The sequence below is a fragment of the Dendrobates tinctorius genome, unplaced genomic scaffold (genome assembly GCF_039654945.1).
Source record: "Dendrobates tinctorius isolate UK_male_01 unplaced genomic scaffold, ASM3965494v1 ptg000067l, whole genome shotgun sequence".
NCBI lineage: Eukaryota > Metazoa > Chordata > Amphibia > Anura > Dendrobatidae > Dendrobates > Dendrobates tinctorius.
The window spans coordinates 7363569-7390802 of NW_027361735.1; the positions used below are offsets into that span (position 1 = coordinate 7363569).

The 27234-nt window shown below is 46.0% G+C and overlaps 1 protein-coding gene across 1 annotated transcript in view; it reads left to right on the forward strand.

Annotated features, from left to right (window-relative positions):
• Positions 1-14871: 14871 nt before the first annotated feature.
• Positions 14872-27234, forward strand: part of ATP10B (ATPase phospholipid transporting 10B (putative)) — a 620908-nt gene continuing 608545 nt past the window's right edge. Inside the window, exon 1 of the mRNA XM_073581014.1 lies at positions 14872-15136. The gene's annotated coding sequence lies outside the window, so the exon portion shown is untranslated. The remainder of the gene's footprint in view (positions 15137-27234) is intronic.

Here is a 27234-nt window from a genome sequence, read left to right on the forward strand (position 1 = left end):
CACAGTTTCCATTCCAGGTCAGCAGAGGGAGTTCTGAACCAAAACTGGGGGAGGAGCTACTCTCTAGGTGCCAGGAGGGAAAAATTAGGAGGAGTTCGTGTGGAGGGCAACGTGTGTGGACGTGGAGGAGAAGAGCTGGGAGATTGAGCAGAGATTTCAGGCTCATTCCCAGCTATAGTGCATGATCTGTAGCCCCGTCTCCAAGGCTGTACAGACACTGATGATCCTGCAACAGAAACCAGAGGAATAGGAAGCTATAAATGCTCTAGTCCCACATAAGACTCGGAGGCACAACAGCAACGTGTGAGCCAGAAGAGGAAGGCTACAGCTGTCTGCCATATGAGGGAGTTCTAAAGAGAATAAACAAGTGGAATTTCAGTGTAACACAGTACTGCAAGTACCTAAAAATAAGCACTAGGAAGGAGACTACACAACCCATCTGCATAGAGAGATTCCTAAGTTGCTTCCAGACTAGCCAGCCCCTGTGCCATCTGTAATCTGGACCCTGGACTGCATTTGCCAAGCAAAGTAAAGGTAAAGAAACTGCACCCTGTTCTGTCCTTGCCTTCTTCCTGCAACCCCATCAGCACTGCTTCATCCCTGTGCCAGACACTGCACCCTCTTCCTCAACACCTATCCTGAAGTCACCAATCCCACTGTAATATAGTGTGAATAAGGTTAGTTTGGGTATACTGTATATATGTGTATATATGTATTTGTAAATAATAATGTGTAGCAATATTTAGTGTACAATATAGGAGTGGTATAGGTTAAGATTTAGGCTTCTTTTACACTTACCGTGTTTTTGGGGGCCGTTTTTGCGGACCCAATAGATTTCTATGAGGCCCGCAAAAATTAGTCGGAGCACCGTATGGCCATGAGGGCCATATTTACGGCCGTGAAAAATTATCGAGCTTGCTCGATATTTTTACGGACACAGCCCCCAATGAAATCAATGGTGCCACAAAACAACGGAAGATTGTTTTTGCGGAACAAAGTTTTTTTTTCAGCCAACTTTTTAAAACATAAAAAACGACGATCCAAAAACATATTTTGTGGCCTATTTTTGCTGTAGACCACGAAAATTACGGCAATACGGCCTGCAAAAACACGGGAAGTGTAAACGAAACCTTAGGACATAAGATGGACTTGGTAAGCCATGTAAGTGTAATATATTTAATGTATAATATATAGAGTGTGATAGGTGATACAATGCATGCTGTTGTAAAGGTGACCTACCTAGCTTCATACTGTAGACATAGTTAAAGTTTGGGACAATCCCATAGTGGGAGTTACAAGTCCCGGTAAAAGGAGCCTGTTTCCTGGTAATCAGTCAAATAAGAAAGAACAGTAACCAAGCTTAAGTTCAAGTGCAGTGGGCTGCTAGGGTCAGCAAGAAGCTATCATTCATGGCAGTCAGAGGCCTTACTAGAATCCCTTCAAGACTCGGAACTGGTATTATGAAAAAGGCATTATCATCTTGAGTACAGGGGGTGATGGGAGTGGAACTGTGTGAAAGGAAGGTGATGGTGTAGTGTGGGACTGGACGGGAAATCCTTGGAGCTTAAAAAAAACAGTAAATGTAGGGATAGTGCAGGAGGAATGCTAGAAACATAATGTATTAAGGAATCAAGAAACAAGAAGTGATGTGCCCCAGTACTGTATTTTATAATCTGCTGAAATTGAACTGTCCAGTAAATTTTTGGTTGCTAAAATGAACTGGGTCTCCATTGATCTACGTGCGGCGGCTCCTGAAGACGAAAGCCTGGATTAGGCAACGGCTTGCGGCCTACAAGTGAGTGTCATACACCCCACACATGCAGCACATTGGGACTGCAACATGACCTTCCTGTTAAGCGCCAGGGTGTTATGGAGTAGCAGCTCAATCATGGCTACTGCACAATGTCACTTTACACAACCATTGTGTCTGGGTCACCCTCCACTGAGCTGACAAGTTGTTAGGCGTCAGATTCCTGGCACTGCACAGCGGGAATCCAGAGCCAGACATCCCGCGGTCTCCCATTCTCTTCCGACCACTCGGACACCTGCTCAGCAATCACGGCGAGCCAGGCATTCTCCTCAGACTCTTTCTGCGAGCCTGGATGTTGCTGTCACCTCCGGTGCAGCAATGGTAGCGCAACCTGCTTTGCAGGGAACCGCTCCAGAGGCTAAGTCCCCGTGCCATGCTACTGGGCATGCCCGCAACGTGCCCTCTCAGTGGAGAGCAGGGGTCACATGTGCAGGTCCTGTGTCGGATCTGATTGGTCCTTCCTAAAGTATTGGAAGGTCCTGGAAGCGCATGGCTATAAAAGCCCCGCATGGCAGCTCGGCCATGCGCTAGTGTAGCATATTATTCTGTGTGTGTATGGTGATGGATGCATGGACTGGTGTCTGACTCATTATGAAACCCCTACCCTCTGATATTACGAGTGGTGACTGAGTGTGTATAGTCAGCTCCAGGGTTGTGGCAAGCTACATGCCACTTGCTCCATGCCTACACTAGCGTCCGTCGGCGCCCAGTTCTCGGCGCCGACGCTTGCGGCTTTAGCTGCCGCTGCGCTGCGATACCAGCAGCTATTGGTGCTCGCGGCTGCGACGCCACACGCCGGCTCCTGTGACGTTAACAGGGCCAGCGCCTTTGCATATATTTTTGCCAAGCGAGTCTGTGTCTGAACAGAGCCGCTCCTAGCGTTCGGGTGACGTTAACCCGTGCGCACTATGGCACCTTCTGGTGCATCTGCCATTGTCCAGCAGCGGTCTAGTCACCTACCGCACGGTGGACCCCGGGTGGCGAACGCACCTCCTATTATTTATATTTGGTGCGTTCCGCCGTCCCTAACATTACACTAGTGCCAGGGTCTGGCTGGCAATGGCAGACGTGCAGCAGTTGCAGCGCTATATTCGGCAGCTGGAGAGCAGGTTGGCGGCTATTGAGAGCGCCAACTCAGCAGCGAATACCGCGCTAGCTGCTGCCCAGACAGTCGCCGAGGCTGTCTCACGTGCGCCCGCTCTTTTGCCCATACCGACACTTTCTCTCCTCCCGCTTCCCGACAAATTTTCGGGTGACAGCGCCACCTGTAGGGGATTCGTCAGTCAGTGCTCAATTCAGCTTGAGTTACTGGCTGCACGGTTTCCTACAGAGCGGGCTAAGGTGGGGTTTATTGTGTCACTTTTGTCTGGCAGAGCATTACAGTGGGCCACGCCATTGTGGGAACGTGATGATCCCGTGGTTCAGGGTGCTGCGCAGTTCCTCGCGGCCCTGAAGCAGGTCTTTTTAGGACCACGGATCACGCACGACACCTCTTTACAATTACTCTCCCTAACACAGGGGTCAATCTCGGTCAGCCATTATGCCGTCCGGTTCCGGACATTGGCTTCCGAGTTAGAGTGGCCGGACAAAGCCTTAGTCCCGGTGTTTTGGTGAGGGTTGGCTGAGCACGTTAAAGACGCTCTAGCTACCAGAGAGGTTCCTACAAGTCTGGAGGATTTGATTGCCGTTTCCACCCGCATTGACCTCCGGTTTACGGAGCGCGGGCTGGAACGGGCACAATCCAGACGTAGGGTTAACTTGGCTCCCACATTCACCGAACCACTAATATACCCCGCACAGGAGCTTTCACTCTCGGAACCTATGGAGGTGTCTCGCACCGGCTCTAAGCCACGACCGATGCGAAGCTCTGCACGTTGCTATCAGTGCCGACAGTTTGGTCACCCGGCTAGCACGTGTTCTCTGCGGGCGAAAAGGCATCCACGCCCAGTGGCCGTAGGTAGTGGGCAGTCCAATATGAAACCCTTCTCACCCAAACCGGTATTCCAGGGCATCTTAGACAGTGGGTCCTCCACCTGGGAGGCAGAGGTTACCATGGACTCTGGGGCCGAGGGGAACTTTATGTCTTCTACCTTCACCCAGAGACACGCCATTCCCCTGGTATTATTACCTCAGCCTCTGACCATCAGGGTGGTTAACGGAGCACTGTTACTCTCTCAGGTGACCCATCAGACAGCTCCACTAGGGCTCACTATCTCACCCTCTCATCATGAGACTCTGTCCCTGCTAATCCTGCCAGACGGCATCGATCAGGTGCTGCTCGGGGTTCCCTGGCTTCGGTGCCACTCTCCTCATATCGAGTGGGCGACAGGGAAGATACTGGCCTGGAGCAAGGACTACGAGGGGAGATGTCTGAGTGGCAATCTTCAGGTGACTTCCACTGAAGTGCCTGCGGATCTCTCCGCACTACCTAAACCCTACCACCAATACGCGGACGTCTTCTCCAAAAAATCTGCAGAGACGCTCCCGCCGCACCGTCCTTACGACTGCCCGATAGACCTCATGCCAGGCACAGAACCTCCTAGAGGCTGTGTGTATCCACTATCTCTCCCTGAGACTGAAGCTATGTCACAATATATCCGGGAGAACCTGGCTAGAGGCTTTATCAGAAAGTCGGTGTCACCGGCTGGTGCAGGGTTCTTCTTCGTTCAGAAGAAGAGCGGAGAGTTACGCCACTGCATTGACTACAGAGGTCTCAATGCGATCACGGTTAAAAACAAATACCCTCTACCATTGATCTCCGAGTTGTTTGACAGGTTGCGAGGGGCCCAGATCTTTACTAAGTTGGATCTGCGAGGGGCATACAACCTGATCCGCATTCGCGAAGGAGACGAATGGAAGACAGCTTTTAATACCAGGGATGGCCATTACGAATATCTGGTTATGCCTTTTGGCCTTTGTAATGCGCCAGCTGTCTTCCAGGATTTTGTCAACGACGTCTTCCGCGACATGCTTTCTACCTCGGTGGTGGTATATCTGGATGATATACTCATCTTTTCGCCAGATTTGGCTACCCACCGGAGGGACGTCTGCAGGGTCTTCGATCGTCTGTGGACGAATTCCCTCTTTGCCAAGCAGTTTCAGCAGGAGTCCTTGCCGTTCCTGGGCTATATCATCTCGGCCCAGGGGCTGGCCATGGATCCTGCCAAACTGCAAGTGGCAATGGACTGGCAAGAACCTCATTCACTCAAAGCGGTGCAGCGCTTTCTGGGGTTCGTGAACTATTACCGCCAGTTTATACCACACTTTTCCACCCTGGTAGCTCCTTTGGTTGCTCTCACCAAAAAAGGAGCTAACCCCATCGCTTGGTCTGAACAGGTCTCCAAGGCCTTCTCGGCTATAAAGTCTCATTTTGCTGGTGCTCCCATCCTACATCGTCTCGATGTGAACAAGCCATTTATACTAGAGGTAGATGCCTCCTCTGTCGGTGCAGGAGCAGTTCTTTTCCAAAAGGACGCTCAAGGTCGGAAGCATCCCTGCTTCTTCTTCTCAAAGACCTTCTCACCGGCAGAGAAGAATTACTCCATCGGTGACAGGGAGCTGCTAGCCATGAAGTTGGCCTTTTCAGAATGGAGACATCTCCTGGAGGGGGCTCGGATTCCCTTCCAGGTATATACGGACCATAAAAATTTGGTCTATTTACAGACTGCCCAGCGCCTGAACTCCCGTCAGGCTAGGTGGTCGCTCTTCTTTTCCCGCTTCCGCTTCACCCTGCACTACCTTTCTGGAGAGAAGAACGTCCGTGCGGATGCTCTCTCACGCTCGGTGGTCTCGGCGGAAGAAGGAGAGGCTGAGCCTCGGTTAATTCTCCCGCCAGAGAGTTTTACGACTGTGGCTCCAGTCGCTCTCGAGTCAGTGCCACCAGGCAAGACCTTGGTGCCTCCTCAGCTACGGCCGGAGGTCCTCGCCTGGGCACATGCCTCCAGGGTGGGTGGTCATTTTGGCAATAAATGGACCACCGAACTCCTGGCAAGGTCATATTGGTGGCCACATATGGCTCGAGATGTCAAGGAATACGTGCAAGCATGCGTCTCGTGTGCTCGAAACAGACCCTCTAGACAGAGGCCGGCGGGGCTGTTGTATCCCCTGCCAGTGGCGGATAGACCATGGGAGATTTTTGGCATGGATTTCATAGTTGGCCTGCCCAAGTCTGGTGGCAGTACGGTCATCTGGGTGGTTACCGACCATTTTTCCAAAATGGTGCACCTGGTGCCACTCGCACGCCTGCCTTCCGCTCGAGGTCTGGCCACTTTGTTTATTAAGCACGTATTCCGTTTGCATGGCATGCCGGACAAAATCATGAGTGACCGAGGTCCCCAGTTTGTGTCTCGGTTTTGGAGGGAGCTCTGCAGCCTACTCAGCATCGAGCTAGATCTGTCCTCCGCCTACCATCCCGAGACGAATGGCTTGGTCGAGAGAGCCAATCAAACCTTGCTCACCTATCTACGGCATTTTGTCTCTGCCAGGCAGGATGACTGGGCATCCTTGCTACCTTGGGCTGAATTTGCCTTAAACAATGCGGTGGCTGATTCCACTGGACAGACGCCCTTCCTCTTAAACTACGGTCAACATCCACGTGTCCCTGTCCCGATGCCAGTGTCCTCCACTGACTCTAGGGTGGCAGACTGGGCAGTGGAGGCCCGGGACATTTGGGATCGCACTCAGGATGCTATCCGGGCATCTAAAGAAAGGATGAGGGCGTCCGCCGACACGCATCGGCGGCCCGCGCCAAGCTTCTCCCCTGGCGACATGGTATGGCTCTCTACCCGAAATATTAAACTGCGGGTCAAGTCTCCCAAGTTCGCACCGTGATACATTGGACCATTCAAGGTCCTCGAGCAACTTAGCTCGGTGGTCTACCGCCTGGCTCTTCCTCCACATTTGGCCATTTCGGACGTGTTCCATGTGTCCCTCCTCAAACCAGTTCACATGATCCGGTTTTCTGAGTCATCTGCCGGGTCATCAGACTTATCGTCTGACGAGTTTGAGGTTAACGCCATCGTGGGGCGCAGGTTTGTCCGTGGCAAAAAAAATTATTTGGTGGACTGGAAGGGTCATGGTCCCGAGGCTCGGACCTGGGAGCCGGTGGAAAACATTCATGCACCGCTCCTGATCGCGGCCTTTGAGCGCAGTGAGGCTCAGGGGGGGGGGCCCTAGGAGGGGGGGTAATGTTGGGCGTCGGATTCCTGGCACTGCACAGCGGGAATCCAGAGCCAGACATCCTGCGGTCTCCCATTCTCCTCCGACCGCTCAGACTCCTGCTCAGCAATCACGGTGAGCCAGGCATTCTCCTCAGACTCGTTCTGTGAGCCTGGATGTTTCTGCCACCTCCGGTGCAGCAATGGTAGCGCAACCTGCTTTGCAGGGAACCGCTACAGAGGCTAAGTCCTCATGCCATGCTACTGGGCAAGCCCGCAACATGCCCTCTCAGTGGAGAGCAGGGGTCACATGTGCAGGTCCTGTGTCAGATCTGATTGGTCCTTCCTAAAGTATTGGAAAGTCCTGGAAGCGCATGGCTATAAAAGCCCCGCATGGCGGCTCGGCCATGCCCTAGTGTAGCATATTATTCTGTGTGTGTATGGTGATGGATGCATGGACTGGTGTGGAATCATTATGAAACCCCTACCCTCTGATATTACGAGTGGTGACTGAGTGTGTATAGTCAGCTCCAGGGTTGTGGCAAGCTACATGCCACTTGCTCCATGCCTACACTAGCGTCCGTCGGCGCCCGGTTCTCGGCGCCGACACTTGCGGCTTTAGCTGCCGCTGCGCTGCAATACCAGCAGCTATTGGTGTTCGCGGCTGCGAGGCCACACGCCGGCTCCTGTGACGTTAACAGGGCCAGCGCCTTTGCATATATTTTTGCCAAGCGACTGTGTCTGAACAGAGCCGCTCCTAGCGTTCGGGTGACATTGACCCGTGCGCACCACGGCACTTCTGGTGCATCTGCCATTGTCCAGCAGCGGTCTAGTCACCTACCGCACGGTGGACCCCGGGCGGCGAATGCACCTCCTATTATTTATATTTGGTGCGTTCCGCCGTCCCTAACACAAGTAATGGTGGCCAACGGTCACAGCGGTTGTAACATAAATAAAGCTTAAGTTATAAACATTGAACAAATGAGAATTTTGTTCATTACATCTATGGTAAACATAAAAAATGCAGTAAGGCAGGAATGGTAGCCATAACATCCACTAGAACGAATGTCTTGGAAGATAGAGGTCAGCTTAGAGTTCATGGCTCCTGAGTGTAGCTGGGACCAGCCTCTGAAGGGGCAAATCCATAGGTACAGGGTTGTGTGTGTATACCCGGTATTGCCCTTGACTGCTGCTCAGAATGCAGTATCCGAGGTCAGTTACCTGTTAGATACAGACAGTTACTAGAAAATGGTCTACCGGACCTGAATCTGTAAGTAAGATACGAAAACTATTATTTATAATGTAAATATGTTACTGTTCGCAACTTAGTAAGGACCTTCCTTTTCCCTCTATATAGGGTACTAAGTTGTACCCATACACCCCTGTACCTATGGATTTGTCCCTTAAGAGGACGGCCCCAGCCCTGGACTTTAAGCTGGCTTCTCGTTTCCAATACTTGCGTTCTAGTGGATGTTATGGGTCCCATGCCTGCTTTATTACATTTCTTATGTTTATCATAGATGTACATGAACAAGCTTCTCATGTGTTCAATGTTTACAACTCATGCACTGTTTAAAAGTGCCCAGCTGCCAGATGACGTCAGTTAGGGATCACATGATTGATGTCTTAATACGATCCTTAAATGTCAGCTGTTATGAACGGGTCACCAAGGAGGATGGCAGGAATAGGCTAAGCCACCAGGAAACCAGAGAGGTTGGTGTCTCAGTTGATTGCAGACCCCTGATCCTAACAACACAACTAGCAGTAGCCGTGGAGCGTTCCTACGATGCCCTAGACGCCTCGGCACAGTCGGAGAACTAACTAAGCCTAAAACCAGAAAGGTGAAATTTATACTGCCCCGGAGAAGATCCCCAAAGGAATAGACAGCTCCGAAACATATATTGTCGGTGAGACAAGATGAGACACAAACATAGGCAGAAAATAGACTGAGCAAATGGTGGGGCCCAAACTGTCTAGATAGGACAGGACAGAAAAGATACTGTCTGCAATCATGCAAAAACCCTAAAAAAGATCCAACACATCTGATATACAAAAAACCTGAGGCCACACGACCTCACCCCCACTAGATCAGCACTCTGGTGTGAACTGGGAGCAAAGCAAAAGATACTAATATAACAGGGGACTGAACAAACTGACTCAAGCTGTAACATATGGAGCAGGGCCCAGCGCTGCCCCCAGCAGGCAGTACATTGAACCCTAGCAACAAAGCAGAAAGAAAAAAAAAGGCACAACCAGATTAGATGCAAAGGATTAGCAAAAGAATCACATAACTGAACCATGCAGATCAGGCAGGAGACAGAAGAACTCAAAATGAACAAGGAGAAAATCACCAGCTACCACCAAGGGAAGCCTGCTCACTTATATGCTCCCAGCCAGTAATCCCAGATTCCCAATCATCGTCGTCAGGTGGCAAACTTCCATCAAACTAGCCAGCTCCACTACTCCCAGTAACCACCAGAGGGAGCTCCGGCTCAGAAGTCCGAGCAAGAAAATTCGCAACAGTACCCCTCCTTGGGGAGGGGTCACCGAACCCTCATCCACGCCACCAGGCCGATCAGGATGGGCCCAGTGAAAAGCACGAATCAATCTCTTGGCATGAATGTCAGAAGCAGAGACCCAAGAATTATCCTCCTGGCCATAACCTTTCCACTTGACCAAGTACTGAAGACTCCGTCTAGCCAGACCAGAATCCAATATCTTCTCTACCTCATACTCCAAATTACCCTTAACCAGTACAGGGTCAGGGGGTGCCACCATGGGAACTACTGGCTCCACAAACCTTTTCAACAAAGATTTATGAAAAATGTTATGAATCTTAAACGTAACTGGAAGAGCCAAACGGAAACAGGATTAAGGATTTCCAAAATCTTATAAGGTCCAATAAACCTTGGCTTGAATTTTGGAGATGCAACCTTCATGGGAATATTTTTTGAGGACATCCAAACCATATCACCCACTTTAAACCGGGGACCAATGGTCCTATGCCGGTTGGAAAACCGTTGGGCCTTTTCCGGAGAGTGGGACAACTTATCCACTACTTGGTCCCAAATCTGCTGCATTCTCTCTACCACAGAATCCACACTTGGGCAGGCAGAAGCTTCCACCTGCCCTGAAGAAAATCGAGGATGAAACCCAAAGTTACAGAAGAAAGGAGACATCAAAGTGGCAGAACTAGCCCTACTGTTTAGCGCGAATTCGGCCAAGGACAAAAATGAGACCCAATCATCCTGATCAGCAGATATGAAACATCTCAAATAGGACTCCAAAGTCTGGTTTGTTCTTTCAGTCTGCCCATTGGTCTGAGGATGAAATGCAGAGGAGAAAGACAACTGAATTCCCAGTTTGGAACAAAAGGCTCTCCAAAATCTGGAAACAAACTGGACTCCTCTGTCCGATACAATGTTCTCAGGAATCCCGTGCAACCGAACCCCTTGTTGTAAAAACAAGGGCACCAACTCAGAAGAAGATGGCATCTTTTGGAGTGGTACAAGATGGACCATCTTAGAAAATCTATCACAGATCACCCAAATAAAAGTCATTCTCTGAGAGACAGAAAGATCAGAAATAAAATCCATTGAGATATGGGTCCATGGCCTCCTGGGCACCGGCAGGGGCCTCAACAAACCACTAGCACGAGAACAGGGCTTGGACCAAGAACAAGTCCCACAGGACTGCACAAAATTCCTGATATCATGAGCTAAGGCAGGCCACCAAAAAGACCGACTCACCAAATCTCTGGTACCAAAGATACCTGGATGACCAGCCATCGTAGAGCAATGAATTTCAGACATTACTTTTCTCCTCCACTGGTCAGGGACATACAATTTTCCCACAGGGCATCGTTCAGGTTTATCCTCCTGAAATTCCTCTAGGGCATGTCTCAAATTGGGAGAGATGGCGGAAAGAACTACACCCTCATTTAGAATGGTAGTAGGCTCGGTCACATCAAGAGAATCCACAAAGAAACTCCTAGAAAGTGAGTCCGCCTTAACATTCTTAGTGCCCGAGAGAGAGGAGACCACAAAATTAAAACACGTGAAAAACAAGGCCCACCTAGCCTGTCTAGGATTCAAGCGCTTGGCTGATTCAAGATAAATCAAATTCTTGTGATCGGTGAGGACCACAACTTGATGTCTAGCTCCCTCCAACCAATGTCTCCACTCTTCAAATGCCCACTTCATGGCCAACAATTCCCGATTCTCCACATAATTGTTACATTCAGATGGAGAAAATTTTCGAGAAAAGAAAGCACAGGGATTCATCTTAGAGGTTACCGGACCTTTTTGAGACAAAACGGCTCCTGAACCAGTCTCTGAAGCATCTATCTCCACCTGAAATGGGAGTGAGACATCAGTTTGCCATAGAACCAGAGCAGAAGAGAAACTCTGCTTAAGCTCCTGAAATGCCCAGACTGCCTTTGGAGACCAATACACCACATCAGCGCCCTCTTTGGTCAAATCCGTCAGAGGTTTAACAATACCAGAAAAATTACTTATAAATTTAAGGTAGAAATTAGCAAAATTCAAAAATATCAGGAGAGCCTTCAAAGAAGTGGGCTGAACCCAATCATAAATGACCTGTACCTTGGCCAGGTCCATTTCAATAGCCGACGGGGATAAAATGAATCCCAAAAACAAAATCCTCTGTACACCAAAAAGACATTTCGATCCCTTAACATACTGAGTATTTTCCCTCAAAATCCGGAACACAGTCCGGAGAATCCCAATCACTGGAAAAAATCAAAATATCATCCAGATAAATGATCAAAAACTTATCCACAAAGTCCCGGAAAATATCGTTCATAAAAGATTGGAAGACGGAAGGGGCATTAGTGAGCCCAAAAGGCATCACCAGGTACTCAAAATGTCCCTCCGGAGTATTAAACGCCATCTTCCATTCATCCCCGTGCTTGATGCGAATAAGATTATACGCCCCCTGAGGTCAAGTTTGGTAAACCAACAAGCACTTTTAACTCTGGAAAATAAATCAGAAATCAGGGGTAACGGGTACTGATATTTAACAGTGATTTTTTTAAGGGAATGATATTCAATACATGGCCTTAATGAGCCATCTTTTTTGGCCACAAAAAAAACCTGCACCCAAAGGTGAAGAGGATGGTCTGATATGACCCTTCTCCAATGATTCCTTGATATAAGATCGCATAGCATCATGTCCAGGTACCAATAAGTTGAAAAGCCGAACCTTGGGAAATGTACAATCGGGCATTAACTCAATTGCGCAGTCATAACTCCTATGAGGCGGCAAAGACGCGGACTTCCTCTCACTAAATACATCAGAAAAATCAGCCAAATAGTCACATCTTGAGAATGGGGAGAGGTGGAAAAAACAGGAGTGTCACTAAGAACACATTGACAACCCCAACTCACCACAGACACAGATTTCCAATCCAAAACGGGATTATGGGTTTGCAACCAAGGAACACCCCGTACAATAATATCATGTAAATTGTGCAACACCAAAAATTTACAGTTCTCTTGATGGTCCAGGGCGACCTGCATTATCACCTGGGTCCAAAACTGGGGTTTATTCTCCGCCAAAGGGGTAGCATCAATCCCCCTCAAGGGGATAGGGGTCCACAGGGGCACCAGGGGGAAACCACAATGTTTGGCAAAGTCAAGATCCATCAGATTCAAAGCTGCTCCTGAATCAACAAAGGCCTTAGCAGAAAATGTAGACAAGGAGCAGATCAAGGTAACCACCAACAGGAACTTAGGCTGTACACTGCCCCACGGCAAATGAGTGAGCAAAACGTTTTTCTCGTTTAGGGCAGACAGAAATAACATGAGAGGCGTCCCCACAAAAGAAGCATAACTTATTACACCTTCTAAACTCTTGACATTGCGCCCTAGAAAAAAACCCTATCACATTGCATGGGTTCAGAAGTTTGTTCAAAAGGCAGCACCGCCTCTCGCGTACTTTTACGTTCACGTAAACGTCGATCAATTTGAATGGCTAATGACATGGAGTCGTTAAGACCAGAGGGAACAGGAAATCCCACCATAACATCTTTTACAGTTTCTGCCAGACCTTTTCGAAAGAGAGCTGCTAGGGCATCATCATTCCATTTAGTAAGGACCGCCCACTTTCGGGACTTCTGGCAATATAACTCCGCAGCATACTGACCCTGGTTCAATGCCAATAAGGTTTTTTCAGCTTGATCAATAGCATTAGGTTCATCATACAACAACCCCAGGGCCTGAAAAAATGCATCTACATTAGCGAGAATAGGATCTCCAGGTGTCAGAGAAAAAGCCCAATCCTGGGGATCGCCGCGCAGCAGGGAGATGAAAATTTTAACCTGGTGCACCGAGCCCCCCGATGAATTAGGTTTCAAAGCAAGAAATAGTTTACAGTTATTCTTAAAATTCAAAAATTTTGACCTATCCCCCGAAAACACATCAGGAGTAGGAATCTTTGCTTCTACAGCAGATGACTGAGCGAGATGGGCAGAAATTCCCCGCACTTCAGCAGCGAGCTGCTCAACACAATCGGACAATTGCTTAGTCTCCACTAAGGAAAAAAAAATCCTCCTATGGCCCCAGAGAAAAAGAGGAAAAAATGTATAAAAGATTCTGACACTTTTTTTTTTTTTTTTTTTACAATTCTTTCCTTCTTTGGAGTACCCTAGAGTCTGCGGTTTTGGCTGGTGATTCTGTTATGAACGGGTTACCAAGGAGGATGGCAGCAATAGGCTAATCCACCAGGAAACCAAAGAGGTTGGTATCTCAGCGGATTGCAGACCCCTGATCCCTGGGGTCAGAACCACAGAGCTGAGTGGAACGGTCCTAACTTCCATACCAGGGATCCCTTTATGAGAGGCCTGGGGTCAAAACAAAAGCACTGGATGGATTTGCCCTGACTTCCATACCAATGATCCCTTTAATAGAAGCCTGGGGTCAGAATCAGAGCGCTGAGGGATTTTCCCTAACTTCCATACTGGAGATCCTTTAAGAGGGAAGATGTGCCTATGGGATGGAGGATGTGTGATGGGTATATGGGCAGGGAGGGGGAATTCATTTCTGTCATGTGCTCTCTGCTCCTTTCTGGGGGGCAGACAATGGCTGGGAGCTTTTGTTTCTGGGGATGCTAGATTTCTCCCACCTGGTCAGCGTCTGCTGCTCATAGCAACCTATCTCATATCAGCTTCTTTTGAACAGCTCTGGTGAAATGAAAGATGCTTCGTGATTGGTTGGTGATACACACACACATACATTCAATTTTATAAATATAGATTTTACCTGTAGAATGTAAGCCTGAAAGTGCAAGGTCCCCTCCCCTCTGTATCAGTCTGTCATTGTTAGTTTGTTTACTGTATACGATATCTATTAATTTGTATGTAACCCCTTACCATGTACAGCACCTTGGAATCAATGGTGCTATATAAATAAATAATAAAAATAATATTTATACTTTTAAGATTTTTTTTTATATATTCGTTCTTCATTATTTTGAGTATCCATAATCAGAAAAGGAGAGTAAGAAAAATAATAGATACTGATCCCAATAGGCTGTCGATTTTTGTACAAGAGATGATGGAATGCAGATACGCTGCTTGCTTGGCCTCACCTGTGATTTACGTCTTACTGTTGTGGAGGTGGGTGTCGGGGACACGGAGGGGTAATAGGCGTGATCACAGAAGTGTAACATAAGCTTTCATACTATTTAATCCTTTATTACAGATATTCCACAGCTGACGTTACCATAAATGTTGACGTTATTAGTGCCTTAACGTTACATTATACTGTCCAATACACGCTTTATACTCCTGGCATTCAGACAGTTAATAGTACCCATGTGCGAAGTGTTTGTATACCCACTGAGCACAATGCGGATCTGTGTGAGCTGCTAGGAATTCATTGGGACACAGCAGACAGCCTACACTAGGACTATACATGCTCCCTCCAGAAACTGTGGAGAAGCTTGAGAAGGCTAGGTGTGGCTAGGAAGCTTCTTATCTTACTAGTTAGTTCTGGGCAGATTTGTTTCTTCCTTCAGGTTGAGCAGGGTGTGTAGGCGAGGCCTGAACACCAAACTTTCTGAGGAAACCATCCCAGAAGTTCTGCTGTGTAGAGCTGTGGATGTCCCAAAGAATTCTCCAGCCACAAGAGCAGGCCTGGTCTTCTGCACAGTAAGTCCCTGATCTTCCTCCGGTTGTCACATCTGAGTCGTTGGCTCTTTAGAAAACTTGTAAGTGGAGTTTGCGTATAGAGTATACAGGTGAGCAGACCACCTGACTACATAGCCACAGGGGCTGTGTGTGAAGTTGGTGTCGAAATGGAGATGTTTTAGAGCTCATTCAGACATCAGTTTTTTGCGTACAAGTATGGACCACAGGCAGCGCACGCACTGACCGTAAGTCTCCCGACTCGAGCGTAACCGCTTTGTATATGTTTATGAGACTGTGACACTCGGGTCGGGAGAGCCATGGCCAGTCTGAGCTTTGAACAATTCGCACGGACGTCTGAATCAGCCTTGGTGTTTTTTACGTACAGAAATCGTACCTATTAAAGTCTATGGGGCTGTTCACAGGTCTGTATTTTTGCAGACAGAGGGGTCCATACAAAATCGTGGACCAATTTTGATTGAGTCACTAATCAAATTCACCGATGCAAGGCTACGGGTCTGGGAAAAAAATGAGACAATAGTCAGGTGCTCTGTGTGTGCTTTCAGTTTTTCATTGTTTGATGGGAAATGCTTAAAAAAACCTTCATCAGTTTGTTTTTTTTTTTCTTCCTGAGCAAAACTGATAAAGACCAAACTTTGTTAGAAGTTTTTTTTGTTGGTTTATTTTTTTTTTTGAGAAAAAACTCTGATGTCCGATTTTCACATGCAAGTGCTTTCCCTGTTTTTCACTGATCGCACTCGTACCTGTGATAGTCTATGGGGCTATTCACATGTTCATGATTTTTCAAAGACCGAGAGAAAGTGAAGGACAATACCGGCAATGCAAGTCAATGGTTTCTTGAAATTATCTGACTGCATGGACTGTCTGAAAGGAGAAGGTGGGAAAAAAAATGTAATCTCTCTATGTACAAGAAAAACTCACCAGAATAATTGTCTTGTTTGTGGAAAAATGTGTGAGTGAGCCCGTAATAGGATTTAAAAAGTGTAGTTTGTTTTGGGGTTGCTTTAGTGTGTATGGCAGGCACAACTAGTCATTCCCTAATATAAAGTTATCAGAAATATATTATGGATGTGATACTAGATTTCTTCAATATGTTAGGCTAGTTTCACACTTGCTTTTTTTTGCAGCGCGTTTTTCCCGCAAAAAAACGCATTGAAAAAACGCATACAAAAGCATACAACTGCTGCGTTTTTTTCAAGCATTTTTATGAGCATGCATGAAAAAAACCCAGCGTTTTTATGCGTTTGTATGCGTTTGTATGCGTTTTTAGTGCGTTTTTACCGTGTTTGCGTTTTTTTCCAACATTAGGTGGCCCCTCACACTAACCCAAACCATGACTTTACTAACCCTAACCCTGACCCTAACCCTAACCCTGACCTTTACCCTTAACCAAACCATACTTAACCCTAACCCAAACCCTAAACCCTAACTGACCCTAACCCTGACCCTAACCCTAACCCTGACCCTAACCCTTAACCAAACCATACTTAACCCTAACCCAAACCCTAAACCCTAACTAACCCTGACCCTAACCCTGACCCTAACCCTAACCCTGACCCTAACCCTTAACCAAACCATACTTAACCCTAACCCTAACCCTTAACCAAACCATACTTAACCCTAACCCAAACCCTAACTAACCCTAACCCTGACCCTTAACCAAACCATACTTAACCCTAACCCTGACCCTAACCCTAACCCTGACCCTGACCCTTAACCAAACCATACTTAACCCTAACCCAAACCCTAAACCCTAACTAACCCTAACCCTAACCCTGACCCTAACCCTTAACCAAACCATACTTAACCCTAACCCTGACCCCAACCCTAACCCTAACCCTAAACCCCTTTAACTAACCCTAACTCTAACCCAAACCCCTAAATTCCATGGTTAACAAAAAAAAACGCATGTGCAAAAAAACGCATACATAAGCATGCCAATGCGCACATATGCGCACCCATAGGCTATAATGGCCATTTTTAGCGCAAAACGTGCGCATACGTGCGCATGCGCTTTTTTGCAGGACCAAAAAATGCAACATGCTGCGTCTGTAAAATACAAACGCACACCCCAAAAAACCGCAGCGCATGAAAATCGCATACGTGCGCATGCCAGCGCGCAGGTATGCGCACCCATGTTAAATATAGGGGAAAAAACGCATGCGCACGTATGCATTTTTTTCCAGCGCAAAAAAACGCAAATGTGAAACCAGCCTAAAGTGTTGTGTTCACAGTGAGGGACATGATAATGTCCCAAAACAGGAGTGCACACAAAAAACTCAGGACCCCCTTTTCAAAAGTCCTATCATCTCACATGGGCTCAATCACAGAAGGGCAGACTTACTCAACATATGCACGTGGCCTAAAAGTTGGTATTTGAGCTTTTTTTCCTCTGTATTTGTAAGGCAAACCAGAAGTGCAACAGTCAAAGAAGAAGTATATTAGACTCATGAGCACCACGTCTGCATTTTTTGCCCATTCCTGGTTTTGGCTTACTAATACTGATGTAAAGCACTGACCATATACTATATAGTGTTTTGCACATGGCCTAAGACAATGAGGGGGATATGTATTTCGGCACTTAAAGGGAACCTGTCACCTCGTTTTGCCTCTATAAGGCCTGGATCACACTTCCGTTTTTTTAAATCCGTCCAAATCCGTCGTTTTCCGTTAAAAAATGGATCTGCCATGGTTTTGGCGGATCCGTTTTTTTTCCCATAGACTTGCATTAGCGGCTACCGTGGATCCGTCAAAAAAACGGATCCAAACGGATCCGTTAGCATCCGTTAGCGGCAAAACACGGAAAGGGATCCGTTTGGCGGACACAAAAAAACGGATGTGTGAAACAGGGCTAAGATGCGGCCACTGCCTTTCGGGAGCTTATCTAAAGCATTCTGAAAGGGAAGAAAAACAAGTTTTATTACACTCACCCGGGAGCGGTCCGGTCTGATAGGTGTCGCGGGTCCTGGGTCCAGCGCCTCCCATCTTCACGCGATGTCATCATCCTGCTTGCTTCCTGCATCGTACTTCTGAAAGGGAGGGACAGGACTGTAGTTGTGACCTGAATAAAAGCAATATCTATGTCCAGTCCTTCCCCTACAGAAAACTATACTATTCTCTTCAGCATACCTGTGTCTCCATATTCAGCTTCCTCTGGGCACTTCCCTGTCGACGACGGTCCCTCTTTCATGCGACCCCCAGCAATGGAGACAGTCTGTTAACATTAACACTTTCTTTACTGAGTACTTCACACATTACATCCACAGTTGGTACATCGTGACATTTACTGGTTTCCTCATCTTTCCCTTTCTGGCTGTCGATTTTGTACAGTGCACACCCAGACCGGACCGTCCTACATTGTTCCCCAGTTCCTTCCTGGCCTGACCTTGCCATGATGACAATTTCTTCTGCCTGTTTCTCCCCAGACTTGAAATCATCAGTCACCAGGTTCAGTTGACTCTGGTACAGACAGGCCAGATGCTTTACCAATCTCGTTGAAGCTCCAACTTCCTTCATTTCAGCTGTCCAACCGACTCCTGCCCTAAAAGCATCTGCCTAGGTGATAAGTCATCACATCCTACCTTCCCTGCACTGGCCCACTGCCATGACACACAGTGGCCGTGGGTAACATGGGTTGCAGCACTTAAACGTTGCGTGGCTGCCAAGCTGTCCGGGCCTATAGCCCATGTAGACACTAGGGCACCCTGGCCCCGTCTGACTTAACTTTCTACAGGCTTCCCTCTTACTACCTGGCAGCCCCTCCTACAATTAACCCCCTGTACCCTTATCTATTGGAACTATATACTAAAGTGCCCTCCTCTAATGTCCCCCCAAAAGGATGCACTTACTTACTCTAACTGTACATGAACTTAGAACACTCAAACAATAAAATACAGTTTCCTACAAAATGGTAACACATACATGTGGCAATACCATCAAAAATGAGCGATAATACAAATTTCTATGTAGCAGTACCGCAGGCAGTTATGATAGACATTATCAATCATCAATGTGTACACATTAACATTTGAAGGGCAATCCAAGGAAGGGAAGCCAGAAAGACATTATATCTGACCCCCTTACACTTCTGTGCAGGTGTACTTCCCAGCCCTGTTGAAGGTAGGGCAAAGTACTGCAATGTGCAGGCGCCGGGAAAGGTCTTAGAGGCCCAGCGCCTGCTCACTGCTGTACTTTGCTTGAGGGCAGTGAAATATGCCAGCACAGAAGTGTGATGCCGGGAGCGAAGAAGCAAGCAGGAGGATGGCGTTATTAATCTCACCCCCGGGGTACCGGGGGCTTATTTACAGCATTAAAGAATGCTGTAGATAAGGCAGTGGCCGCATCTTATAGCGGCCAAAACAGGTGACAGGTTTAATGTCAGTCTCTTTCTGGCAGCTTTTTTTTTAAGGCTGGTGAGCTGATGCTGGCTGGTAACCACTCCCACCTACCTTTAAATAGTCACATGACTCATCAGCTGATCGTTGGTAATATTTACTTCTATGCAGACCAGCAAGGGGTTTGGAGCTCTCCTGTTTCGGTGGTGGTGCTGCTGCTGTGGGACTGCAGATGCCTGGTTCTGTATTTTCTACTGTTTGGAGCTTAGCAGCAGATCCTGAAGCTGAGTACTTGGTTCCTTTTTTCTTTGTCTTTTCCATGTTTGTTTTTATCCTTATGTTTTACCATCTTCATTGGTGATCCTAACATCCTTGCTGGCGAGTGCACTAACCAGGGAATATTGAGGTGACAATGAAGAAGTAGACATGTGACGAAGGCGGGGAGAAGAACCTGCATAGGGCGTTAGGAGAGCATAGGAACAGGCACATGTTGTCAGGAGTTGTCCTATCCCTCACTCCCTACCGTTAGGGCCCTTTTCCATCCTGTTGTTGTATGCTTTGCGGTCCGCTGGACATACCAGTGTCCGAGCCTGACACCCATTTATTTGAATGGGAGTATAGTATATGTGTGTGTCTCTGGTATGTGTGAAAACTGTCACCACGCATACTGGATACACTGACATGTTAAGGAGGCCTTGGTATGTTAAAGTTAAAATTTAGCAAGAATTTTTTTTTCAGTGAAATGTTATTTTAACTCCAAGTTTGTAATATTCACAAGGGGTAATGGGAGAAAATGGACCCTATTATTTAACGTACAGTGGGGCAAAAAAGTATTTAGTCAGTCAGCAATAGTGCAAGTTCCACCACTTAAAAAGATGAGAGGCGTCTGTAATTTACATCATAGGTAGACCTCAACTATGGGAGACAAACTGAGAAAAAAAAATCCAGAAAATCACATTGTCTGTTTTTTTTTTCATTTTATTTGCATATTATGGTGGAAAATAAGTATTTGGTCAGAAACAAAATTTCATCTCAATACTTTGTGATATATCCTTTGTTGGCAATGACAGAGGTCAAACGTTTTCTGTAAGTCTTCACAAGGTTGCCACACACTGTTGTTGGTATGTTGGCCCATTCCTCCATGCAGATCTCCTCTAGAGCAGTGATGTTTTTGGCTTTTCGCTTGGCAACACGGACTTTCAACTCCCTCCAAAGGTTTTCTATAGGGTTGAGATCTGGAGACTGGCTAGGCCACTCCAGGGCCTTGAAATGCTTCTTACAAAGCCACTCCTTCGTTGCCCTGGCGGTGTGCTTTGGATCATTGTCATGTTGAAAGACCCAGTCACGTTTCATCTTCAATGCCCTTGCTGATGGAAGGAGGTTTGCACTCAAAATCTCACGATACATGGCCCCATTCATTCTTTCATGTACCCGGATCAGTCGTCCTGGCCCCTTTGCAGAGAAACAGCCCCAAAGCATGATGTTTCCACCACCATGCTTTACAGTAGGTATGGTGTTTGATGGATGCAACTCAGTATTCTTTTACCTCCAAACACGACAAGTTGTGTTTCTACCAAACAGTTCCAGTTTGGTTTCATCAGACCATAGGACATTCTCCCAAAACTCCTCTGGATCATCCAAATGCTCTCTAGCAAACTTCAGACGGGCCCGGACACGTACAGGCTTAAGCAGTGGGACACGTCTGGCACTGCAGGATCTGAGTCCATGGTGGCGTAGTGTGTTACTTATGGTAGGCCTTGTTACATTGGTCCCAGCTCTCTGCAGTTCATTCACTAGGTCCCCCCACGTGGTTCTGGGATTTTTGCTCACCGTTCTTGTGATCATTCTGACCCCACGGGGTGGGATTTTGCGTGGAGCACCAGATCGAGGGAGATTATCAGTGGTCTTGTAGGTCTTCCATTTTCTAATTATTGCTCCCACAGTTGATTTCTTCACTCCAAGCTGGTTGGCTATTGCAGATTCAGTCTTCCCAGCCTGGTGCAGGGCTACAATTTTGTTTCTGGTGTCCCTTGACAGCTCTTTGGTCTTCACCATAGTGGAGTTTGGAGTCAGACTGTTTGAGGGTGTGCACAGGTGTCTTTTTATACTGATAACAAGTTTAAACAGGTGCCATTACTACAGGTAATGAGTGGAGGAAAGAGGAGACTCTTAAAGAAGAAGTTACAGGTCTGTGAGAGCCAGAAATCTTGATTGCTTGTTTCTGACCAAATACTTATTTTCCACCATAATATGCAAATAAAATGAAAAAAAAACAGACAATGTGATTTTCTGGATTTTTTTTTCTCAGTTTGTCTCCCATAGTTGAGGTCTACCTATGATGTAAATTACAGACGCCTCTCATCTTTTTAAGTGGTGGAACTTGCACTATTGCTGACTGACTAAATACTTTTTTGCCCCACTGTAGTTTCTCCTGAATGCGGTCATACCCTATATGTGGTCAAAAACTAATGTCTGGACATATGGCAGGGCAAATCACTGAGAAAAGGTATCAATTAATACAATTAACTCATATAAAACAAATCCTTTATTATAATATTTTAAAAAAAACTATTTTTATACTTTCTTAAAATATATAAACTCAAGTCCTAATTTTGTCTGCATTCAAAGTGGAGATGTTTTACCCTAGTATGTTGCTAGTGTCTCCCAGCCTACCTGTGGAGGTTGGCACCCTAAACCAGCGCAGAGGCGCCGTCGGCTATCCCTCCCTCAGCCTGGATGGCCCTGGTTAAAGGCTAGAGCAGGGGTCTCAAACGCGTGGCCCGCGGCCCCTGAGGCAGTCATCTGCGGCCTGTGGTGCACCACATCTCACCCCCCTGAGGCAGCCATCCAGGAGCGCGATGATGGCTGTGTGCACAGGACCTGTGATGAGGTCACAGGAGGGGGAGGAGTCAGGGGGGTAACATGATCAGGGGCCTCAGTGTATGCAGAACGCTGCTGTCTTTATCTGTGCTGGTTGTCATGGTGCTGGCTGGGTAAGTTTCTGTGTGTTGTCAGGAGGGGTTTACAGTGTGGATGTAACAGAGCTGTGTGTGTACGAAGACCGAGGTGTACGGAGCGGAGCCACGTGTGTACGAGGTGTGCTGAGCAGAGATGTGTGTGTATTTTGGCATGGGGTGGGCCCCATTTGAAAGTTTGCACCAGGGCCCATAACTTTGTAGCTACGCCACTGCTCACGCTAGAAGAGAGGAGGAGTGTGCAGCTCCGTAGTGGCTGGGGCCCTGCGTGATGACATCCATCTGGCGCTGTGTAATGACATCACGCCAGCGCGCAGAGAGTGAAGGCGTGACTTCCCCCATTGCTGGATTTTGCAGGTGACTGTGCGTGTACAGCGAGATGATAGCGCAGCTCACATGCAGAGCCGACACTATCATCCGCTGAGGTAAGCTGTCCATCGCAGCTGACAACCTATTTGAATGGCCATGATCGGTATTAGCACCGATCGTGGCTGTTTAACTCCTTAGATACCGCTATCAATTGTGACTGTATTAAGTTTGAAAGGAATGCGGCCCGCCACCTTAAATTTTTTTTTATGTGCGGCCCATTTACTCTGCCGAGTTTGAGACCCCTGGGCTAGAGAGTGCAGGAAAAATGAAATAGCAAGATACCATATGTTTTATGGGGTCAAACTAATATCTTATGTCTGATATATCATAAGATACATGCACTATATCAGGCAAAGAAAATACCGGTATGTATGGCAAAAAAAAACAGACGAAAAACATCAATCAAGTGTGCAGTTATACTGAAGTTTTAGTATACACAGTAACTGAGGAAAATATTAAAAGACTATTTTTATATTAAGAGTCTGTCTCATATTAAACTGTGTTTTAGTATTACATTTCCATTTCAGTATATTGCAGAGATTATAGGATATAGGCAGAACGTCCTGATATTAATATTAAAAATTGCCCGTATTCCTAAAGATAACAGAGTATTAGGGTTTGTTATATTCATACCAGATATTTGTGCGCATAGCCAAATTGCATAACCTTGTTGCACATATTCCCAGAATAATGGGTAAATAGACTATTACAGTTCATATACAGACAATGCATATATATATATTATTCACTACTGTTCAAAAGTTTAGTGTCACTTAGAAATTTCTTTATTTTTGAAAGAAAAGCAAAGTTTTTTCAATGAATCTAACATTAAATGATTCAGAAATACACTCTATACATTGTTAATGTGGTAAATGACTATTCTTGCTGCAAATGTCTGGTTTTTAATTCAATATCTTCATAGGTGTATAGAGGCCCATTTCCAACAACCATCACTACAGTGTTCTTATGGTGCTTTGTGTTTGCTAACTGTGTAGAAGGCTAATGGGTGGTAAGAATACCCTTGAAAACCCTTGTGCAAGTATGTTAGCACAGCTGAAAACAGTTTGGCTGATTAGACAAGCTACAAAACTTGACCTTCCTTTGAGCTAGTTGAGAATCTGGAGCATTAAATTTGCTGGTTCCATTAAACTCTCAAAATGGCCAGAAGACAAGAACTTTCATGTGAAACTCGACAGTCTATTCTTTTTCTTAGAAATGAAGGCTATTCCATGTGAAAAATTGCCAAGAAACTGAAGATTTCCTGCAACGGTGTGTACTTCTCCCTTCAGAGGAGAGCACGAACAGGCCCTAGAAAGAGAAGTGGGAGGCCCAGCTGCACAATTGAGCAACAAGACTAGTACTTTAGAGTCTGCAGTTTGAGAAATTGACGCCTCAAAGGTCCTCACCTGGCAGCTTCATTGAATAGTACACGCAAAACGCCAGTGTCAACGTCTACAATGAAGAGGCTGGTCTTCAGGGCAGAGTGGCAAAGAAAAAGCCATATCTGAGACTGGCTAATAAAAGGAAAAGATTAATATGGGCAAAGGAAATATAGACATTGGACAGAGGAAGATTGGAAAAAAGTGTTATGGACAGACGAATCCAAATTTGAGGTGTCTGGATCACACAGAAGAACATTTGTGAGACGCAGAACAAATGAAAACATCCTGGAAGAGTGCCTAACGCCATCTGTCAAGCATGGTGGAAGTAATGTGTTGATCTGTGGTTGCTTTGGTGCTGGTAAATTGGGAGATTTGTACAAGATACAAGGGATTTTGAATAAGGAAGGCTATCACTCCATTTTGAAATGCCATGCCATACACTGTGTATATACAGTATACACTACTGTTCAAAAGTTTGGGGTCACCCAGACAATTTTGATTTTTTCCATGAAAACTCATACTTAATCAAATGAGTTGCCAAATGAATTTAAAATCTAGTCCAGACATTGACAAGATTTTTATTTGAAATAATAATTTTCTCCTTCAAACTTTGCTTTCGTCAAAGAATGCTCCCTTTGCAGCAATTACAGCATTGCAGACCTTTGGCATTCTAGCATTTAATTTGCTGAGGTAATCCAATTATTACAAGTTATGGTCAGAACAAAGCCAAATAGCCATGGCATAATGAACAGAAAACCATAATGGTACCACAAAAGTCCTGATGTAAAAAGCTGAAATCTGTTTCTGAAGGATTCCAAAATGTGGCACCGGCTATCCAAATGTACTGAAGTATGCTTTATAAATATTGATGTTATGACTTAGCCAGTATCGCAAAATCGAAGTGAAGACAAAAATAACAGTAGGGCCGGGGTCACACTAAACGACGCAAAATACGGTCCGTAGTTTACAGGCGTAATACGGATGAATGACCCCTAAATAGTGCTCCGTATGTCATCCGTAAGCAAGGTGTGGTCGCGTATTTTGCACATGTAAGCATCCGCATGCTGAGATTTTCTCGCCGGCTTGCAAAATGGACATATAATGGAGCCCTATGACAGGTTTTACAACACAAAAGAAAGAATAGATATAGACACATAGGATACATACACATATATATATATTTATATTTCACAGAGTTCTTCATAGCAGAATAGCCACTAATTCAATTGCCGGCTTTTGTCATTTCATTCCCCAACCCGACATGAAATGACACATGGTTTACATACAGTAAACCATTTCATTTCATGTTTTGTTTTCTATGTCTTTCATTAGTAATTAGATGAGGGTTGATGTGTAAATTTTGGGAGGTGTAGGTGTTAATTTAAGGGGTTATTTTGTTGTAAAAAAATGTGTGGGCTCCCGCATTGACAAATTACCGTGGGAGCCCACACATTTTTGTACAACGAATTAACCCCTTAAATTAACACCTACACCTCCCAAATTTTACACATCAACCCTCATCTAATTACTAATGAAAGACATACAAAACAAAACATGAAATGAAATGGTTTACTGTATGTAAACCATGTGTCATTTCATGTCGGGTTGGGGAATGATTTCACAAAAGCCGGCAATTGAATTAGCGGCTATTCTGCTATGAAGAACTCTGTGAAATAAATATATATATATATATATATATATATGTCTCAATGACGTGTGTGTGTGTTTGTGTGTGTGTATGTGTATATATATATATATATATATATATATATATATATATATGTGTATGTATGTATTCTATGTGTCTATATCTAGTCTTTCGTTTGTGTTATAAAACCTGTCAATGTGAGTTTACTGTATAGCGCACTGAATTGCCGGCTTTTCTAAAGGACACCTGGTGCGTATTTCTCGCAAGTCACACATCTGGTCCGTGTGTAGTGCGTATTTTTAGCGCACACATAGACTTGCATTGGCATAGTACGCTGACAATCGCAGCATGCTGCGATTGGCACGGACTGTAGAATACGGGCGAGAATTATATGGCTGTTGGGAGCTGCCCCATAGAGAATCATTTGTCCGTGTGTAATGCGTGCTTTTAACGCCTCTCACTCGTCCGTATTCCTCTCTAGTGTGACCCCGGCCTTATCTTCACTGTAGCCAAGCTAATGAGCAACACTGCCCCCAGTAATCCAAGAACCATAAGGTTCTAAATCACTATCAATATGCACAGACTCCACCCTGAATAGTATGTGGGAATGATAGAACACTGATGTTTCCTGTGTCACAATACATGTGTAAAGAGTGTTGGATAGGTGGAAAAATACCCAACATGAGAAAAAGCCGACTCTCGCTTCCGTTCATGGCTGAGAGTAGGCTTTTTCTCATGTTGGGTATTTTTCCACCTATCCAACACTCTTTACACATGTATTGTGGCTGGGATTTGTAGTCACCATTTGGTGTTCATGGGTGGGACATCTTTCCCCCCTCTTTGTATTTGGACATGTTGGTTGGCATCAGCAGGTATTGGAGACCCCTACTCCCTCATGGGCTGTCCGATACTGCTGGTTTTTAATCAACAACTTGTACGACTATATTCTACATGCACCATGTTTGGTATATAATGGACATTGATGTCCATTTTTTCCATACAGGGTGGAGCCTGTGGATGCCGACTTGGTATCCTGTGTTTTTTACACAGCATACATCAGTGTTCTATCATTCCCACATACTATTCAGGGTGGAGCCTGTGGATATTGATAGTGATTTAGAACCTTATGGTTCTTGGATTACTGGGGGTAGTGTTGCTCATTAGCTTGGCTACAGTGAAGATTACTGTTATTTTTGTCTTCACTTCGATTTTGCGATACTGGCTATCTCATAACATCAATATTTATAAAGCATACTTCAGTACATTTGGATAGCCGGTGCCGCATTTTTAAATCCTTCGGAAACAGATTTCAGCTTTTTACATCAGGGCTTTTGTGGTACCATTATGGCTTTCTGTTCATTATGCCATGGCTATTTGGCTTTGTTCTGACCAT